At 42.6% G+C, this 15,150-nt stretch overlaps 1 long non-coding RNA gene across 3 annotated transcripts in view; it reads right to left on the bottom strand.

Annotated features, from left to right (window-relative positions):
* LOC132208193 (uncharacterized) overlaps window positions 1–12,110 on the bottom strand; it is a 59,618-nt gene extending 47,508 nt beyond the window's left edge. Inside the window, exons 1-3 of one of the 3 annotated variants that reach the window (XR_009444275.1) lie at window positions 11,994–12,110; window positions 7,154–7,471; window positions 4,127–4,279 (exon numbers count right to left, since the gene is read on the bottom strand). This is a non-coding gene — a long non-coding RNA (uncharacterized LOC132208193). Of the gene's footprint in view, window positions 1–4,126; window positions 6,043–6,516; window positions 6,590–7,153; window positions 7,472–11,993 lie in introns of those variants that run through there. The other 2 variants (XR_009444276.1, XR_009444277.1) reach the window with 2 other exon arrangements.
* Window positions 12,111–15,150: the final 3,040 nt, after the last annotated feature.

The raw sequence follows: 15,150 nt of genomic DNA, 5'->3' as shown, positions 1-15,150 counted from the left end.
GGCACGACCTCCCCTGACTAAATCCATGCTGACTTGTTCTAATTTGACCCTGCACTTCCAGGAATTTCGAAATCTCATCCTTGACAATGATTCAAGAATTTTAATCAACTACCGAGGTCAAGCTAATCGGCCTGTAATTTTCCATCTTTTGCCTTGATCCTTTCTTAAACAAGGGAGTTACAACAGCAATTTTCCGAACATAGAACATAGAACATAGAACAGTACAGCACAGAACAGGCCCTTCAGCCCACAATGTTGTGCCGACCATTGATCCTCATGTATGCACCCTCAAATTTCTGTGACCATATACATGTCCAGCAGTCTCTTAAATGACCCCAATGACCTTGCTTCCACAACTGCTGCTGGCAACGCATTCCATGCTCTCACAACTCTCTGCGTAAAGAACCTGCCTCTGACATCCCCTCTATACTTTCCACCAACCAGCTTAAAACTATGACCCCTCGTGCTAGCCATTTCTGCCCTGGGAAATAGTCTCTGGCTATCAACTCTATCTATGCCTCTCGTTATCTTGTATACCTCAATTAGGTCCCCTCTCCTCCTCCTTTTCTCCAATGAGTCAACCTCTCTTCATAAGATAAGCCCTCCAGTCCAGGCAGCATCCTGGTAAACCTCCTCTGAACCCTCTCCAAAGCATCCACATCTTTCCTATAATAGGGCGCCCAGAACTGGACGCACTATTCCAAGTGCGGTCTAACCAAAGTTTTATAGAGCTGCAACAAGATCTCACGACTCTTAAACTCAATCCCCCTGTTAATGAAAGCCAAAACACCATATGCTTTCTTAACAACCCTGTCCACTTGGGTGGCCATTTTAAGGGATCTATGTATCTGCACACCAAGATCCCTCTGTTCCTCCACGCTGCCAAGAATCCTGTCCTTAATCCTGTACTCAGCTTTCGAATTCAACCTTCCAAAATGCATCACCTCGCATTTATCCAGGTTGAACTCCATCTGCCACCTCTCAGCCCATCTCTGCATCCTGTCAATGTCCCGCTGCAGCCTACAACAGCCCTCTACACTGTCAACGACACCTCCGACCTTTGTGTCGTCTGCAAACTTGCTGACCCATCCTTCAATTCCCTCGTCCAAGTCACTAATAAAAATTACAAACAGTGGAGGCCCAAGGACAGAGCCCTGTGGAACTCCACTCACCACTGACTTCCAGGCAGAATATTTTCCTTCTACTACCACTCGCTGTCTTCTGTTGGCCAGCCAATTCTGTATCCAAGCAGCTAAGTTCCCCTGTATCCCATTCCTCCTGACCTTCTGAATGAGCCTATCATGGGGAACCTTATCAAATGCCTTACTGAAGTCCATATACACCACATCCACAGCTCGACCCTCATCAACTTTTCTAGTCACATCCTCAAAAAACTCGATAAGGTTTGTAAGGCATGACCTACCCCTCACAAAGCCGTGTTGACTGTATTTGATCAAGCCATGCTCTTCCAGATGGTCATAAATCTTATCCCTCAGAATCCTTTCTAACACCTTGCAGATGACAGACGTGAGACTTACCGGTCTATAATTGCCGGGGATTTCCCTATTTCCTTTCTTGAAGAGAGGAATTACATTTGCCTCTCTCCAGTCCTCAGGTACGACTCCAGTGGAGAGCGAGGATGCAAAGATCTTCGCAAGTGGCGAAGCAATTGCATTTCTCGCTTCCCAAAGCAGCCGAGGACAAATCTGATCCGGGCCTGGCGACTTGTCAATCTTAATGTTTGACAAAATTTTCAGCACATCAGCTTCGTCTATCTCTATCCATTCCAGCATGCACACCTGCTCTTCAAAGGTTTCATTCACTACAAAGTTCGTTTCTTTCGTAAAGACAGAAGCAAAAAACTCATTTAGGGCTTCCCCTACCTCCTCAGGCTCCACACACAAGTTCCCTATGCTATCCCTGATCGGCCCTACTCTTTCTTTGACCATTCTCTTATTCCTCACGTAAGTGTAAAATGCCTTTGTGTTTTCCCGGATTCCTTCTGCCAAGCCTTTCTCGTGCCCCCTCCTGGCTCTCCTCAGACCATTTTTGAGCTCCTTCCTTGCCTGCATGTAATCCTCTCTAGCTGAACTTGACCCTAGCTTCCTCCACCTTATGTAAGCTACCTTCTTCCTTTTCACTAGAAGCTCCACCGCTCTCGTCATCCAAGGTTCCTTAATCTTACCCCTTCTTGCCTGTCTCAGAGGGACATATTTACTCATCACTCCCAACAACTGTTCCTTAAACCGTCTCCACATGTCTATAGTTCCCTTACCATGGAACAACTGCTCCCAGTCCATGCTTCCTAACTCATGTCTAATCGCATCATAGTTTCCTCTTCCCCAATTAAATATCCTCCCATTTTGCCTAATCCTCTCCTTCTCCATAGCTATCTAGAACGTGAGGCAGTTATGGTCACTATCACCAAAATGCTCTCCCACCACAAGATCTGATACCTGCCCCGGCTCGTTTCCGAGCACCAAGTCTAGAATGGCCTCTTCCCTCGTCGGCCTGTCAACGTACTGCGTTAGGAAACCCTCCTGAACACACCTTACAAAAACAGCTCCATTCAAATCTTCTGCTCGAAGGAGGTTCCAATCAATATTAGGAAAGTTAAAGTCACCCATTACAACAACCCTACTGCGTGCACACTTTTCCAAAATCTGTCGACCTATGCTTTCTTCAATCTCCCTGCTGCTATTGGGGGGCCTGTAGTAAACCCCTAACGAGGTGACTACTCCCTTGCTGTTCCTAATTTCCACCCATACTGACTCAGTAGGCAGATCTTCCTCGACAAAGGAAGCTTCTGTAGCTGTGATACCCTCTCTGATTAGTAGTGCTACACCCCCTCCTCTTTTTCCCCCCTCCCTATTCTTTTTAAATGTTCTAAACCCTGGAAGATCCAGCAACCATTCCAGCCCATGAGAAACCCATGTCTCTGTTATGGCCACAACATCATAGCACCAGGTACTGATCCATGTTCTAAGTTCATCACTTTTATTCCTGATACTCCTTGCATTAAAGCAAACACACTTTAACCGATCCCTTGGTTCCTTCCCAGGAAAATCCTTCCCACTAGCTGGTCTACCTCTTGCTACTGCCTCACCTGCATCAATGCTCACCTCTGGTATACAGCTCAGGTTCCCACCCCCCTGCCATACTAGTTTAAACCCTCTCGAACTACTCGAGCAAACCTTCCACCCAGGACATTGGTCCCCTTCCAGTTCAGATGCAACCCGTCCTTCTTGTACAGGTCCCACCTTCCCCAGAAGGCATCCCAATTATCAACCTATCTGAAGCCCTCCCTCCTACACCAGCTGCGAAGCCACGTGTTCAGCTGCGCCCGCTCCCTGTTCCTCACCTCGCTATCTCGTGGCACCGGTAGTAAACCAGAGAACACTACTCTGTTCGTCCTGCTCTGCAGCTTCCATCCTAACTCCCTGAAATCACTTTTTATATCCTCAAACCTATTTCTGGCTATATCATTTGTGCCAATATGTAACACGATTTCTGGCTGTTCGCCCTCCCCTTTTAGAACTTTATACACCCGATCGGAGACGTCCCGGACCCTGGCACCAGGGAGGCAACATACCTTCCGGGAATCCCGATCTTGCCCACAAAATCTCCTGTCGATTCCCCTAACTATCGAGTCCCCTACCACGAGTACTTTTCTATTCTGCCCCCTTCCCTTCTTTGCCACAGTGTCAGGCTCAGTGCCAGAGAACTGACTACTATGGCTTTCCTCTGGTAGGTCATCCCCCCCAGCAGTATCCAAAACGGTATACTTATTGCTGAGGGGAATGCCCACAGGGGATCTCTGCACTGTCTGTCTGTCCCCTTTCCTCCCCCTAACTGTAACCCATCTATCCTCGTCCTGAGCCTTAGGAGTGACCAACTCCCGGTAACTCCTCTCAATTACCCCCTCTGCCTCCCGAATGATCCGTAGTTCATCCAGCTCCAGCTCCATTTCCCTAACACGCCTTGCTGATATATATGGTCACTGCTTTCCTTCCCGGCTGCCCCTCTGGTCCTCGTCACTTCCTCTGCTGCTCCCGCTCCTTCTCTGAAAGAGGAAAAACACCGCTGCCCGCTACCGGTAAGTAATTTTAAAAATAAACTGCTTTACCTTAGCTGCAGTCTTCCGGGTCCATCTTGCCTCTGCTGCTGCTCGCACTCATAATGGCCGTTGGCGTCGAAGGGTGAGTATTTATACTCACTGCTTTCCTTCCCGGCTGCCCCTCTGGTCCTCGTCACTTCCTCCGCTGCTCCCGCTCCTTCTCTGAAAGAGGAAAAAACACCACTGCCCGCTACCGGTAAGTAATTTTAAAAATAAACTGCTTTACCTTAGCTGCAGTCTTCCGGGTCCGTCTTGCCTCCGCTGCTGCTCGCACTCAAAAAAAAACTACACTGACTTTTGAAAGATCATAGCCAAAGCCTCTGCTATTTCCTCAGCCACCTTGTTCAGAACTCTAGGATATAGCCCATTGGGGCCAGGAGATTTATCAATTTTTAGACCTTTTAGCTCTTTTAGCACTTGCTCTTTTGTAATTCCTACCATCCTCAGCTCTGCCCCCTGGCTCTCCCTAATTGTTGGCATATTACTCATGTCTTCCACTGTGAAGACTGACGCAAAGTACTTATTAAGTTCTTCAGCTACTTCCTTATCTCCCACCACTTGCCTTCCAGCATCAATTTGGAGTGGCCCAGTGTCTACTTTTGCCTCACGTTTGTTTCTTATGTATTGAAAGAAGCCGTTACTATGATTTCTGATATGACTAGCTAGCCTACCTTGATATTTGATCCTCTCCTTCCTTATTGCTTGTCTGTCTCCTCTGCACCTATCTTCCCCTCTATCCATCTTCAATCTGCCTTCCCCTCTCCCTATTTCTTTCAGAGCCCTCTCCTCCTCCCTCTTTTCTGATGAAGGGTCTAGGCCCGAAACGTCAGCTTTTGTGCTCCTGAGATACTGCTTGGCCTGCTGTGTTCATCCAGCTCCACACTTTGTAATCTTGGATTCTCCAGCATCTGCAGTTCCCATTATCTCTGATGCCAATTGTTTTTATTTTGTGGACAGCTGCTATCAATAGCAAACCAAACAAAAGCTTCATTTGTCATTGTCAAAATTGGTAATAGCCCACGAGCTGCAGAGTGAACAAAAAAAAGTTACCCATTTGCTTGTGACTCTCAGATGGATTTCTTTCCGATTTATTTATTCTTTAATGAGACATAGCTGTTGCTGATTGTCCAGCACAAATTGACTTCTTGAACAGCTTCATGTTGCTGTACACAGACCCACAATGCTGTTCCAAAAGAGATTACTAATATTGACTCAGGAACAATCATTCATTTCCAAATAAGTTTGAGAGTAGCTTGGAGGTGATTTTTACTGGGATTAGTGCTACCATGTCTGATGTCCTTGACCTTGAAGATGAGTTTTCTAAGTCTGGAAAGGCGGGTGTAAGAATAGTTGGAAAAAAATGTGGCAGTGCATCTTGTATATGGACACATTATTGTGTCTTGGAGTTGGTTGTGGAGAGAATGGATACGGTGCCAATCAAGGGGCTGCTTTGGTCTAGACTCAAGATCGTTTCCAGTGTTGTTGGATCTGCACCATCATTGGCACACTTCTGACTTGAGAATTGGAGGGCGGCTGCAGGCTTCGGAGTCAGGAGTTTCTACATCAAATCGCAGAGTCGTTTTGCTTTGTTCCTTTGTCTGTTAGTCTGTGGTCCCAAGTGATATCTAAAACCAAGCTCTTGTGAGCTTGTTATTCTAAACTTAAAATTTATGTTGAATATCAGATGGAATTTGTTTTATTGACTCCATTCTGCAATCATGTCGATCTGAAAATGTTAACTGCATTAATTAATACTAAGCAGAAACAGACTTTGTAGTAAATGGTTTGACGATTTTCTGTGTCTGGAACATCCCTCTTCCTTCTCGAACGAAGATCGTACCAACCTATGGTACCAAACTGCGGGTCAAATGGACGGGGCTCATAATCTTTAAATTCCTCATCAAAATTAGTGTAATCGTATGGTTCTGTGCAATAAAAGAGAAAGAATAAACAGGTTCCCACAATTTTGCTGATGTTTATGAACAGAATGCACAAATTCAAAAGTTTGCGCTGGCATGTCTGCTTCCTCCAGCCTGTTTAAACTGTTCCATTCAATGTGAAATTTGTGATAAGTTTTAGCACACAGGTCTGTTTCATCTGTGCCACCGCCTTCAGAGTGTATTCAATTCTAATAGACATACATGCTTTCCCCCTTTTCCAGTAATACATTTCTTGAAGAGTTCAATGATATTTGGATTTTAAATCTTATCCTCATATTCTTTAGATTCTCAATCATCACTGAATCTGATGTCACCGCCATTCCATCCAGTGTCAAACAGGAGTCAACTGGCATATCCAAATTTTAATTTGAGTTTAGTGCTACACAAATATATTACTTTTTTAAAAATTATATTCAAGTCAACATTAACATTTCATTCCCTGACACCGGGTGAACTTACTTTTAAACTCCAATTTTCCTTCAGTATTAACAGAGAGGTGAGCCTTTTTGCAAGCGCCGAAAGTCTCCACCAGTTTATGCTAAAGCTTGAGGAACTGTAAGTTTCACAAATATGTTCCTATTAAACACTAATTCCTATTGAAGCAGTATTCAGCTACACTTGTTTAACTAGACAGCAGAAATGGTCAAGATTTTAAAAGCGATTAAGTACTTTGAAGAGGAGTCACTCTTTGAATTAAATTCCATGTTGGTGTGTGTGAGTCCATAGGTTCCTCACTCTCAATGAACCATTCAAACTGACATGCAATTACTGAAACACACAGACAAAAAAAACATGAACGGTCACTAGGATTTTGAGTGTGATTTGGAACTTGTATTCAATACCTTCTGGGGTAAATCTGTTCCAATCTGGATAGTACTCATTTATCACCATCCCACCTACCTTCCCCAGCACCTCCTCCCTCTCCACACTATTTGTTTCTGAGCTCCCGTCCACCCTCCATTTTGGAGGAAGGGTCCTGACCCAAAACATCAACTTTCTTGAGCCTCTGATGCTGCCTGCTTTCCCCCAGCTCCACAATGTGTTATCTCAGACACCAACTTTGGCAGTTCTTACTATCTGGATAACTCATTCTCACCTTGTAACAAGTGATTTATCGTCATTTTCTTTTCAGATTACACATGTACATGTATATACATAAATATACATGTGACACCTTTATGCCTGAACCACGAACCGAGAGGATTTTTAAAATAGTCTCTTCATATCTGCATGCAAGAGAAATCAAGGTCATAATTTTCATTTTAGGAATCACTTAAACACTCAAAGTACTCACAGTCAGTGTCCCATTTCCTTGACCAGTCAATTTGATGAGAATATTTCGTCCAAGAGGAAACCGTAACAGTAATTATATTTTATCATCAAACTCTTCATTGCATCACTAATATTTCCTCGTCTGTTTGAAATGTAAGACAATGAAATAATCATGGACAGATTGGCCAACAATGTAATTTAATGTGTGTTATGGCAACTGAAAATCACAACCATTGAAGAGTGTTCTTTAAAATGCTGTTATCATACAACAGAGTACTTTTTGAGATGCAGTGATGAATATAATTCCTGAGATGCAAATAATATATGCTTAATTAATTCCAGAGAATAACTTTACAATTAAAAAGAAGCTAAGAATCTCTTTACATCGTGATGCTTGTCAGATTGCCACTAGTCAATGGAAATCGTTCAGAACGATTATTTATTGCCAGATGAAAAGGAAGCGTACACATTTCATTTTTACATCTCATCCAAGAGACAAAAACAAACACCTTTACGAATTCATTGTCAAACAACAAGACTCACTCAACAAGTCATTTGGCCCATTGAATTTCCTCCACCATTCGGTGAGATCATGGTTGATCTCATTACATTTATTATTATACAACATTTCCACCAAGCCCTCCTGAAAGCTAATACATTCCAATCCAAGTAACATCCTGGTAAATCTCTGTTTCTGTTCCATGCCTTGTCTTTCCAAATATTTTTGAGTCATTTAAAAATTTAGCCACAGCACATTCACCTCTTCCTCCAAGTCATTAATAAACAAGCTCAAGACCTGTGGTTCCTTCAGCGCTGCCCCATTTCTTACTCACAAGCCAACCCTGGCATCTCTGTCCATTTGTCTGTTCTTTCTATAGGACATGTATCATTGGATATTTAGTTCCCAACACTTATCCCCTTACAACCACATGTCTGTGAGACCCAGAACAATACATCTGTCAATTTCCATCTGCACCACAAACTCATTCACTTTGTTTTATACACTCCCTACAATTAAATAAAAGGCCTTCAGTCTGGCATTTACGGCCACCCTTCTTATCTGCTGCACCTGAAATGAGACTCCTGACTATTTCCATACTTTTTGTCCTATTACTTGCTCTGGAAACTTTGCTGAGCACTTACTAGCTTCTAACTTTTTCCATAATTTTCCATGCAACTGGACTCACCCGCTCCACACTTTTCACTTTGATGCCCTACCCCAGACCTAGCTATGTCTTTTGCCAGGATATTTGTCCCAATATGATTCTCATCAAGCCTATGCCACCGGAACAACTCCCTCCTTCCCCATACCAATGCCAATGTCCCATGAATTCAAACACATTTCTGCCATGCCATCATTTGAACAATGCATTTACATCTTCAGTTTTGTTCACACCGTGCCAAATTGCTCAGATAAGAATCCCGAGATTATTACCTTTTGGTTCTGCCTTCTCACTCAGCACCTCAGTGCTCGTAATCCCTCAGCAGAACCTCTTTCCTCTTTCTTCCATATCAATGGTACCTGTGTCCACCACGATAGCTGGATTTCTACACCTCCCACTTCAAATTCCTTGGTAGCCAAGACGGAATATCCTAAACCTGGGCGCCAGGCAGGCAACACTACTTTCGAGACTCTCGATCCTAGTCACAACCAACAATGTTCATTCTCCTAACTATACTACCTCTGATTATAACTACATTTCACTTTTTATCCCCTCTTGAATGTCCCCCTGTACCACCGTGCTATAGTCAGTTTACTCATCTTCCATATACCCTGACCTCTCATCCACACAGGAAGAAAGAATCTCAAACCTGTTCGATAAGATCAAAGGCCAAGGTTCCTTCTGCACGACATCCTGGATCCTTTCACCTGCCCTGTTCTTAGTCACAGTCTCACGTCCCTGGCCACTGACCGAGCTTCAGGTAGTTAATCTAAGGTGTGTGACTGCCTCCGGAAACAGAGCATTCCCTGGTAACTCTCCCCCGCATGATTTGTTGATTGGTCGAAACTGAGATTCCAGTTCATCAACCCTGAGCTGGAGTATGGTGTCTGACCACTCCCCCGTCATGTAGGTTTAAATCATCATTGGCCCGGCATCTCCATTTCAATTACTTATATCTTAATTTTATTTCAAAACATTAGTTTGTAGCCTGTATATATTTCTCCGATTTACTTTCAATCTGAAAGTTACCGATAATAGATTCTTAAACCAGTAGCTATCACCAACCAATGAACCAGGTTCATCTTCTGGGTCCCCGCTTCTGGCTTCAATTTGCCCTGTCTCAAAAAAAAAGCTTACCAACTATCAGGCAAAAAAAAGCAAGCAAATAGCACCTCTTACCCTCTGCACTGACTTACCACATGGCCACCAAATTCCCCAAAATATCTATTCACTTGGTGCATTTCACTGTAGATGTGATCTCTCCTTCCTGGCCATGCAAAGCATACTGATCCATAGCAATATACTACCTTCAAAACCTCAGCTCTTAGCTTATTACTTTTGAGTACATTCTCAAATGCTTGCTCAAAGTCCAAATACAACACATTTACTGGTTTTCCTCTACTAATTCTGGTTGGGACTTCCTCCAAAAACCCAAACAAATTAGCCAGACATAATTTCTCTTTCGTCAGGCTATGGTGATTCTGTTTGATTAGATTCTGATTTTCCAAATGTCCTGCTATTATTTTCTTCACAGTTGATTGCCACATATTTCCAACAATTTGCCTTTCTCCTTTTTAAATAGGGATGTCACATCGGCAGTTTTCCAGCCCTCAGATGCTTCTTGAGAATCGAAACCTTTTTCAGAAATTACAATCAATGCATACACCAACTCTGAAGCTCCTTTGTTTGGAATCATAGAAAGTAAACCATCAGGGCAAAGAGTCTAATCTGCTTTCACTCCATTAGATTGTCTACTACTACTTCTGTAATGGTAGTGATGGTGTGGTAGTGATGTATTTAATTCATTACTAAAGAATACAGGGATAAGGGGATCCTTGAAGTAGCTTCCACTGTGAAAACTACCCTTTTCTCATTATTGTTGTTTCTTGATTTGAAAATTAAACTGGCCATCTCAGCCTAGCATATAATTGATGGCATTACCTCGAAAACCTTCTCTGCTAAAGTGTTGAATAGATTGCTACCACCTGAAAGAAGTAATTCTTCCCCTGAATTAACAGGCAACCAATATGAAAATGTGGCCTCTGTGGTCATAAAATATTTCACAAATGGGAGCATTCTCTACGGATATACACTATCAAGCCTCTTAAGAATCTTAAATGCTGAAAAAATAAGATTTCTTTCAATCTTATAAATCCCATCCGCCCAACATTCCTAAGCATGGCAATCCCCTCCTCCATTTCCAAAATCAACCCAGGGAACATTAGGTGTACGGCCTCCACAGCAGGGACCCTGTGGCCGGACACCAGTTATAAGTTACCATCCTGCTGCCCCTTCTCTACTTCTATTTGCGATGCAGTCCTCTGTCCATCCTAATATACTACCCTTGAACTCATGGGCTGCTTTCTTTTGAGTCACCTTATGAGTTGTAATTTATCAAATGCTTTTTTGAAATCTAAACATACTACATCAACTGGTGGACCTTCATCAGTCATGTTTGTTTCCATCTCAAAGCACTGTAGCAGGACCGCGGGGGCACATCGCCGCGAGCAGCTCAGGACCAGTGAATTCAAATATGAAATTACACGAAAGACAGCATTGAATTTAAAGCATCAAGAGAAAAGGGATTTGGAATCGAGCATTAGTTTGTGGGGATGGAGCAGCGCTTGGAACATTGAGTTCAATTCTGGTTGCTTCATTATAGGAAGGATGTGGAAGCTTTAGAGAGGGTGTAGAGGAGATTTAGCAGGATGCTGCATGGAATGGACGGCAGGTCTTATGATGAAACATTGAGGGGGCGAGGACTTTTTCCATTGGAGCAAAGAAGAATGAGAGGTGACTTGATAGAGGTATGCAAGATGATGAGAGGCATAGCTGGAGTGGATAGTAAGATTTTTTTTCCCAGGGCAGAAATGACTATTACGAGGGGGAGAAATTTTAAGGTGACTGGAGGAAGGAATAGGGGAGATGTCAGAGGTAGGTTCTTTACACAGAGAGTGGCGGGTGTGTGGAATGCACTGCTGGCAGTGGTAATGCAGTCAGATACATTTCAAGACTTTTAAACGACTCTTGGATCGGCGCATGAAGGATAGTAAAATGAAGGGTATGCAGGGTAGTTTGATATGAGTGGGATAATAGGTCGGCATAACATCGTGGGCCGAAGGGCCTGTACTGTTCTTTGTTCTCTGTTCAGCCAAAGGTTCTTTCCTTTTAAGGAGAGGGTAATTGATTGTAGTTTTTAAAAGACAGAACTGGAGGACAGAGAAAGATATCAAGGAAGGTTGCACGTTAGTGACAGTATCAACAAGTCCACAGCAGATGCACTCTGAGTAACTACACTGTTTTGAAGGCGAGAGGACCAATGATATCAGTTAAGCCCCTCTTGTTCTTGTATTGTGTACTTCTGATATCGGCGCAAATGGACAACCTCACTCTCCTGCTCAGCTGCAGAGCGAATAATGCTGCAATATTTGTCAACTCCCAAATGGGCATTGATACATTAGTAAATCTCACATCAATAAACTTACATCTCAAGGTTCTCACCTTCTAGGACTGTTTGTAGTGGTAAATAACCCAAGCGAGGATGTTTGGCAAAGTATTTCTTTGATCTGAAGTTATTTTTCAGCACCTTGGTGAAATCACGCACATCTTCACCTGATGTTGTCTAAAAATGTAAAATAAATCAAATTTAGTTAAGAATTAATAATGAACCAATCTACTCAACTCACTCTATAATCCATGCTATTCCTGCTAAATGTCTTTGAGGATGTAAAATTGAAGAGTCTGCAACTCTGAGGGATAAAGTCGGCTATCTTTCTGTAAGATTATGATCAAGGTTAGATATGTCTGAATGTGAGTTTCGGACAATTAAGCTTGAGTTTCATAGAGTCATACAGCATGAAAACAGATCCTTTGGTCCAACCAGCCTTTGCTGATCACAATCCCAAACTGAACTAGTTCCACCTGCCTGTGCTTGGCCCATATCTCTCCAAACATTTCTATCATCTTTCTATCTTCTGGGTACATCACCTCAGCAGATTTCTCCATCTTGTGGCCAAATACTGAAACTATCCAATTAAATAATTTCAAATGATACACAGATCCAGGATTCACATTAGTGGCCTTTCTGGTTGAATTCCTAATTATTTTAACAATAGTGCATTTCGTTGTCCAATTATGCCATGTAATCCAGTGATCCAAAATTCATCTCATTGGGTTTAATTTGTTTGTTTTTTTGTCTTGTGTCAAAGATGAGATCAATACATTGGTGAGAAATTATCTTGGTTTGGAGATTCAAAGTCACTATAGTCCCAGATGAGACCACAGGTCTGCTCTCACAGTCGAGAGATATAACTGGAGGTGGTTTAAATTGAAGGTTACCGCACCTCAGATGAGGAGAGAGGTTGAGAAGAAGATTCCTTCATTAACTTCAGACAGTGTCGGATCCCAGGCTGTTGGTATCACTCTGAATTACAAACCAGCCAACTGGCTCCCAGGCAAAATAGGCAATCAGTTTGGGTAGAGATAAGGAACAGCAAAGGAAAGAAGTCACAGCTGTGACAGTTTCAGATTCATAGATCCCCTGACAGAAGATACAGTCCAGGATAGCATACAGTCGATAGACCAAGAAGTAATGGGATCTTGTAAGAAAGATGTTACCATAAACTGTGAATCCAATTGGCACAGATAGCCTGGAAGATTCTTTTTTATTCACGGGATGTGGATGTTGCTGGCTAAGCCCAATTACCCTGGAGAAGGTGGTGGTGAGCTGCCTTCTTGAATAACTGCAGTCCCTCGAGTAGTGCTGTTCAGAAAGAAGCTCCAGAATCTTAACTCAATGACTATTAATGAACAGCGATATAGTTCCGAGTCAGGATAGTGTGTGTGGCTTGGAGGGAAACTTGCATGGGGCACTAATTATACATTACTGATGATAGAACAGATGTTGAAGGTGGTGGGTGGGGTACCAATCCAACAGGCTGCTTTGTCCATATGGTTCAAGCTTCCTGAGTGTTGATGGAGCTGCACCAGTCCTGACCAGTGGATATTACATTCCTGACTTGGGCTTTATAGATGGTGGACAGGCTTTGTGTAGGTAGGGGGCTCATTATTCACTGCAGAATTCTTAACCTCTGACCTGCTCTTGTCGTCACAATAATTATAAGTTTGGTCCAATTCAGTTTCTGGAAACCTGATAAGCCTCAGCATATTGGCAGTAAAGGAGTGTAAGTCATGGGGTAATGGTTAGATTCTCCTTAATGGTGACGTTCATTGCCCGTAAGTTGCACAGCACAACTACCACTTGCTTCTCATCACTTATGTTCCGTGGACATGGACTACTTCAGCATCTGAGGAGCTATGAGTGGTGCTGAACATGGCACAATCAACTGAGAACATCCCCACGTATGGCATTCTGACGGAGGGATGGCATTTGGCATTTGGTTAAACAGTTGAAGATGGTTGAGCTCAGGGCACAAATTTACGTAACCCCCGCAGTGATGCTTTGGAGTTGGGGCAACTGACTTCCAATAACCACAACCACTTCCTTTATGGTAAGGTTCCAGCCAGCAGAGGGTTTTTCACCTGATTCTTACTGACTGCAGCTTTGCGACGGCTCCTTGATGTCATATTTGGTTGAATGCACCTTGATGTCAAGAGCAGTTATCTACCCCTCAGGATATATTCATAGAGTGCATTCGGAGTCTTAAAACTGTACCACTGGAACCAAGCAGGGATTAAGATATTTTAGACCTGGTAGTATGTTTTGAGATACAACTCATCAACCATAACATAGTACAGGATTCTCTGGATAAGAATGATCAGGATGTGGTAGAATTTTACATCAAGGATGAGGATGAGAATTTGGTCTGAAACTGTTTAATATCTTTAACTTTCATTGACGATAACTCAGGAGTATAAAGGCAGAGTTGAACTGGGAAAATAGTTTAAAAGGTAAGACCATAGAGAAGCAATGGCAGATGTTTCAGGGGATATTTCATAACTCTGAACAAAAATATTGTCAATTTAGAATGAAAGGATGTACAGCTAGAATGCACCATGGTGCCATCTGTTGCTATCTAACAAAGTTAAAGATAGTATAAATTGAAAGAAAGATTGGAAAATTGTGGAACTGAAACTATTTCAGATGTGAACAAAAGATGACCAAAGTAATAATGAGGGAGACATTAATATAAATCCAGTAAAGGCTTCCACAAGTGTATCAAAAGGAAAAGAGTAAATACAGTGAATTATGGCTCATGAGAGGTTGAGACTGGGGAATTGATGATGGGAAATGAAGGTCATGGCACAAGCTTTGAACCAATATTTTCTATCTGATTTCACAGTAGAAAACATAAAAAAAAAAATCAATGGGCGAAAAGTAGGGAGCGAAAGGGAGAAGGAAATCCTCAAGAAAACATTGAGGAAAACTGAGAAGACTAAGTTAATAGGTTCCCTGGACCTGAAGAATTGGATTCCAGGTATGCAAAGAGTCCAACCCAACATCGTACCATCAGAGCTTTATTTCTTTTAAAAATACTCCATAAACGTCAACCCCTAATTACTAGCTCCCATATTTATACAGCCAACTCACAATCAATTCATCCTCAAATAATACAGACATAAAACCTGTTCCCTCACTTCATTAGTTGTCAGGCATCCCTTCAGACTAAATTAGATGATAACATGGAGGATTAGAAGA

This window comes from Stegostoma tigrinum, unplaced genomic scaffold, assembly GCF_030684315.1.
Source record: "Stegostoma tigrinum isolate sSteTig4 unplaced genomic scaffold, sSteTig4.hap1 scaffold_310, whole genome shotgun sequence".
Lineage (NCBI taxonomy): Eukaryota > Metazoa > Chordata > Chondrichthyes > Orectolobiformes > Stegostomatidae > Stegostoma > Stegostoma tigrinum.
The sequence above is the reverse complement of the archived record's forward strand: the minus strand, read 5'-3'. Positions and strand labels throughout refer to the sequence as shown.